This window comes from Arachis ipaensis, chromosome B04 (assembly GCF_000816755.2).
Source record: "Arachis ipaensis cultivar K30076 chromosome B04, Araip1.1, whole genome shotgun sequence".
NCBI classification, from domain to species: Eukaryota; Viridiplantae; Streptophyta; class Magnoliopsida; order Fabales; family Fabaceae; genus Arachis; species Arachis ipaensis.
Genome location: NC_029788.2, coordinates 128,536,626 through 128,543,105, shown reverse-complemented (window position 1 = coordinate 128,543,105; position 6,480 = coordinate 128,536,626).

The following is a 6,480-nucleotide window of genomic DNA, read 5'->3' as shown; positions in this document are numbered from 1 at the left end:
TTTACAGGTACCCCATCAACCTCTTTAAAAAAATTCGAATAGCAACCCTTTGCTGAACCTAACGTTCAGGCATAAATCTATTCGTTTTAGATAAACCTCATAATAATCCTCAAAATTATTGTTGAAAGATGATTTTTTTTATAGGAGTTAAAAGATGATGATGAACAAATAGACTTTGTTTTATGGTTTTTTTAACGTTCATATATAAATTTTTATTTTTTAAATAATTATTAATTTAATTAATTTATAAATAAAACTACTAATTACTTTTGCCAATGCATTAGGTTATAGTCAAAGTTATACACATGTTGTCACTGTCTTGACACATATAATAGGCAGGTTAGACAGCTCAATCTATTAGAGATCATAGAACCTGTCAAGTGTCAATAGTATAAGAGCTTTAATTTGCAATAGGATTGACTTGACTTAATTATGTGAATACCATTTGCACTTTAACTAATTAGGGAGAATAGAAAATTAGTTCCAAAGATCAAGAGAGAAATTTAATAGTACTATCTCGGGTATATATATGATCAAGAAGTTTGCACGGTACATATTAATTATTGAAACAATCTATGTAATTTTTTTTTTGTAAAGAGTACATGCTTTTCATAGAAAACATTGAACCTATATATTTAAAAAGTTAGTCAGAAAAATTCAGAGAAAGAGGAATGTAAGAATTCAAAACCGTGAACACATTTGAAAATTCAACTACTTCACCTATCTATTGGTCAAAACTCAAAACCATTCTAGTTAGTAGTTACCATAAACAAACAAATTAAATCCGCGTTGCAATTAGTAAATAGTATATGCATGCAAAAAAATATATAGAAGGACAACATTAATTCAACCAACTAATTTAGAAATTAGTCAATAATTGAAAATAAATTAATATAAAAAATATAAAACTAAAAATAATAAACATATCAAATTTAAAATTTAGAATTTATAATTAAGTTCTTGGATTTAAGATAATTGGAGGCGGTAAATGGTAGTGGGTAGTCGACAGTGACTAGAGGGGAGGAGCGGCAACCACTGGTGGTGGGTGGATGGTGGTTAAAATTATTGTGGTATATATGATTTTAAAAAATGATCATCATAGCTTATATATTCTATATTCATGATTTAAACTGTATGTGGTATAAGTATAGATGCCACTCTGATAAAGTTGTCAGTTTCATCTTTTTGTAAAGACGTTTTTCATTTTGTGGTTGTTATTGATTTAAAAGCGTATTACTAAAAGTGTTGCTTAAAGAGAAAGTGTTACCCTTAATCGTTAACTAAGCTCTGATACCAATTTTTTATTTTCGACTTTTCTTTTAATTCTTTTTTCAAAATTTCTACTGACTCTTCATATTTTGTTTCGAATAAGTTTATAATTTGTATAGATTCAATTGGTAGTGCTTTATTCAAAGGATTTTGATAAAAATAATTTGCAACTTTGTAATCTAAAATATTAATCATTTCCACAATTTCTCTTGTATTTATTATATGATTATTTATTACTAATCCTTGATGTATATTTATAATTCTGATTTCGTACTTATAGTTTTTTTTTAATTCTGTTCTAATTTCTATCATTATAATATTCTTTTTTACATGGATTATTATATATAAAATCTGTTTATCTTTTTCTTTAATATAATTTCTCAAATCCTCAAGAACTTCTTTTATTTCTACACTTTCTCTTGTTTCTAAATATCTTTCTAATTTTTCAATTTCATTCTTCATTTTTTCTTTCAACAGCTTTAATTCTTTTAAATCGTAATATGGTTTTCCAGGCATTTATAAATTTCTTAAATTTAATTCCAACTTGTTTATGTTTATTCTTATTTCTATCCTTTTTATTATAAGATCATCAATTTCGATCTGAAGATTATTTAATTCTCTTTTATACTCCTCTATTTTACTTTTTAATTTTCTCGCCCTTTTCCTTTTTATTTTATTTTCTGATTTTTCAATCTTTTTATGCTTTATCATAATTCCTAAAAATAGTTTTGTTTAACATTATTTATTTTAGAATTTCTGCAAACTCTATCATCGATTCATCACTATTTTCTAGAGATTCTATTAATTTTTCTAGCTCTTCAACTTCTCTTTTCAACTTGTTATAGATTATTTTTAGAGCTTCAAATGCTCTTTGATTTATTTCAGAAAACTGCAAATAATTCAAACGATTCTCTCTTTCAAAAAGCTCTTGTTTCTTATCTTGATAAGTTACATATATTTCTTCTTTATTTATTGTCATAATTTAGTATTTAGGTTTCATTTAATTTTTTGACCTTTTTTGTTAATTCTTTTATTTCAGAATTTTCTTCTTTAATCTTTAACTTAGATAAACTTAAAGGACTATTAATTTTAGATTCTCTTATTTGAAAATTCGATGAAACCGATTTTCCTGATGGTTCTTTTAATAATAGAACTGGGTTTTCAATAGCTTTATATTTTGGTATTTCTGTTTTTACAATTTTCTGAAATAATTCATCGACATAAATTCTTTCTCTATTTTTAAATATTATACTATGATGGCTATTTGTTAAAGCATAATTTATTGCATATGTAATTGAAAATGGTTCATCATCTTGTTCCATTAGATTATTTCTGTGAAATTTATAAGCCAAACTTATAGATTTTCCAAGATTTTCAGTTGATAAAGGTATATCATATCCAAGATGGGCATTAAATTTAACATTTACATTTGCCAAATTTTCATGAACAATTCCAATTATTTGATCTATTGGGTCATCAGTAATTCTTTTGTCACAGATTGCTAAACTTATTGGTGAATTAATTCCTTTCATATATGTAGATTTGATTAAGACTTGTATGGTACTAATATGAATCCATCCAATTTTAGATCTTTTTTGTTGATCCTTAATTTTCTCAATCTGTTTACTCAATTCTTCATCATTTATCAAAACTATTTCAAGTTCTTCATTGGCAGATTTTATCTTTATAGGGCTTCAAGTTGAATTTTTCCATAGTATATTATATTTTTTCTATTAAAAACTTCTTTTAAAAGACTTTGTTTATTAAAATTTTCATTTGATTTAAGATTTAATTCTGTTTTTAGAACAGCCTGTTTTTCATTATCTAATAAAGCAGTTAATCTATAATAATCAGATTCTTCCATTAATTCTAAACTTTCTAAATAATTCATGACTAAAAGACTAGGACGAAGATATACCTTTCTGGAGAAAAACTTTCTTTATTTAGTATATTTTACATAAGGTATTTTTATCTCCAGATGGGAGATTGTAGATACTAACTCCAGAGGGGAGTTTAGAACTATTTTTCCTAAGGGGATTCTTTGTCAGACTACAAAATCGCCTCGGCAGCTTCCTCCTTGCTCTCCTAGCATATGAGTACTCTTAGCCTTCTGCTTTCTGTTTTCTGATGATTTCTACAATTGCCTAAGCAACCTATTTATAATGGTTGGGTCTGATGGACAATTCCCATCCTTACCCTTCTTATGACGTCATTACTTACGTCATTGTTTATTATCTTGCACCAGCTACATTTTATGACCTAAGCGCTTACGTCATTATGCAATAATGTTGAGGGATGCTTCAGATGCACTGTCCTCTTCTTTTATCATGTGGGCTTCAGATGCACTGTCCTCTTCTTTTATCATGTGGGTTGATTCCGTTTCATTATTGCTTTCTTCAGATATTTCTGAGGCACATAGCTGGCACTTGTGGTCTTCTCTATCTTTTATCAAATAGCAGAGATTCCTCTTTATCCCTTCAGGGAGCTTTTCTAAGAGTCCAGATAAATTATAGAATGCTGATTAAAATTCCACCAAGAGTCTCATCTCTTTTTCTTCAATTTCATTTCTTTTACTGGACACAAGCAGAGTATTTCTACTTTTGTAATTAATCCTTGTGTGAGATTCCTTCGTTATTTTTTGAGTCCTTTCAAAGACCCTTGCTAATGTGCTGGCTCTTCCTTCATGACTGTAAATTGTTAAATCTTGAATTCGATCAATTGGTTGAAAATTTTCTGGAAAGACAGACATGAATATTACTTGGTGTGCTGGAACCAAGCATTCTTCTTCTTCATTAAAAATAGGTTGACTGTTTGTAAATTTTAGGGATACATCCCTTGGATTTACATTGTCAATCATATTTTTAAATCTCTTTAATACATCAACGAATCCTGCAGGAAACTCACTAATAATTTTTAGATCATTAAAAATTAAGATTGTATCAATTAATCCATACTGGAAAAACTGATAAGTGTCAGATGGGGAAGCATCTGGAAAGATAACCAGCTTTGTTAGCTGTTCTTTGGCAATAGGATAATATCCCAAAATTTTCCTTTTTTCTTCAGTCCAATTCAGGACTATATTAAGGGTTTCTCTGAGATTTGATCTACAGACCCTTTTATTTTCCTTGATCTCAGCCCTTGTAGGAATGTTTCTTATTATTCATGTTCTCTAGGTTTGAATTGGAGCTTTATCTGCTCTTTTTAGGGTTTGCTCTGGATGAAGAGCTTCATATTCCCTGAAGGATTCCTTTGCCTCTTCCAGTGTTAAAAATCCTCCTTTATAAATTATCCTTGATTGATGTGTGAATGGTGCTGCTTTTTCCCAGGCATCATATACTCCTTTCATGGGGCCATTATAAATTACATAATATTTTTTATCTTGGGTGGATTTTTTAATAATTTCAGCAATTGTTATATTTTCTGAAATTTTTTCTTCATCTATTTTGTCTACCATGCTTAGCTGGCTGAACTCTGATGGTTTCGCTTGTTGTGTTGATTTCATTGCTTCAATGGCCTTCTTGAGAGATTGGATCTGTGTCCTTATTTGCTGACAATGCTTGCATTTTTCAAGTTCTTGCTCATATTTTTGAATTTCTTGATCTAATACGTTGTAGACGAACTCCATTCTCTTGTTAATGTATCTGCAATAACATTTTTGTCACCCTTAATATATTCAATCTTTATTGGATATTGTAACAAAAATAATTGCCATCTTACCAATCGTCCATGATTATAATCAACTTTTAAATTATATCGTATGAAACCTGTTAGGTAACTTGAATCTGTCCTTAATGTAAATTCTCTGGGTAGTAAATCAATTTTTCATTTTTTAAGAGATTTAATTGCTGCTAGAGTTTCCTTTTCATGAGTAGTATATCTCTGTTCTGTTGGAATAAAAGTCTCTGAAATATACCTGCAAAGTAATTCCTTTAGGGAATATTTAGAATCTAGTGATTCTTTTTCTTGTTCCAAACTTTTTATAGCTTTCTTAGCTTTTAGACATCCTGACCAGGTTATGTCTGAAGCATCTGTTTCCACTATTAAGTAGTCGTTTTCTTCTGGAATATAAAGTTCTGGAAGTTTTTCACATAATTCTTTAACTCTTTGAATTTGCATACTATCTTTTTCTTCCCATTTCCATTCTTTTTTAGTACTTATTTTTGGAAATAAGCTTTTAGTGTATTCTGTTATATTCTTTAAACATTCTTGATCAGAAATATAATTTATACACCCTAAAAATCTTTGTAATTGTTTTCTATCTTCTATTTTATTAGGAAATAAATTTACCTTTTCTAAAACGTTTGGTTGAAGTTTTAGCTTTCCTTGAGTGGATAGAATTAATCCAAGAAACTCTATTTCTTGTTTTGCTATTCTTGCTTTCTTTTTGCTAAGAACTAATCCTTTTTCTTTAAGTTCTTCTATTTTTATTTCAAGATTATTTTTTGGAATATTTATCTGAAAATATAAATTTAAATAACATGTTTCTAATATAGAAAATATTTTAAATTTAAAATCTTATCTATAGTAGTAGTTGGTATTTTTATACGTTTTGATTTTTGATTTATTGAAGAGTCGTGTGGAGCTTTTAAAACTATATATGTTAATTATTGAATGAATGGATGATATAGTTTTAAAAAGTTATTTCCTATGATAAAATTCATTCCAGAATCTAACATATATATAGATGGAACAATAAACCTATAATTTTGAATAAATATTTCAGTCATCTCTGCTTTTTGGTCAATTTTATATATTGATTTGTCAGCTATTTTAACTCTTAATGGTTTCTTTAATTTTTTTCAATCAAGTTTTATGTTTGTACTAGCAAAGCATTGTGTTGCTCCAATATTTATGAAATCATTTATAAACTTTTCTGTTACTTTTATAGTAATAAATGTGGCATTATTGCTAAGTCTCTGAGTCTGTTTCTGAGACATATTCAAAAATATAGTCTAAGCTATCATCTGATTCTTCTAATGGTTCCATGAAACAAGACTTAGCAATTTCTATTTGTTTGGTGAGGTCATTTTTATCCTTCTTTTTTGGACATTCATTTGCATAATGTCCTTCTTCCTGACAATACCAACACTTACAATTTTCTTTTTTATTTGGGCAATAGTCATTTTTTTGTCTTTTGTTTTTATTGTTATTTCTTTTTCTAAAATACCTCTTTTTTCTTCAGTTTGGATAGTATTTTCTTTTTCTAAATTG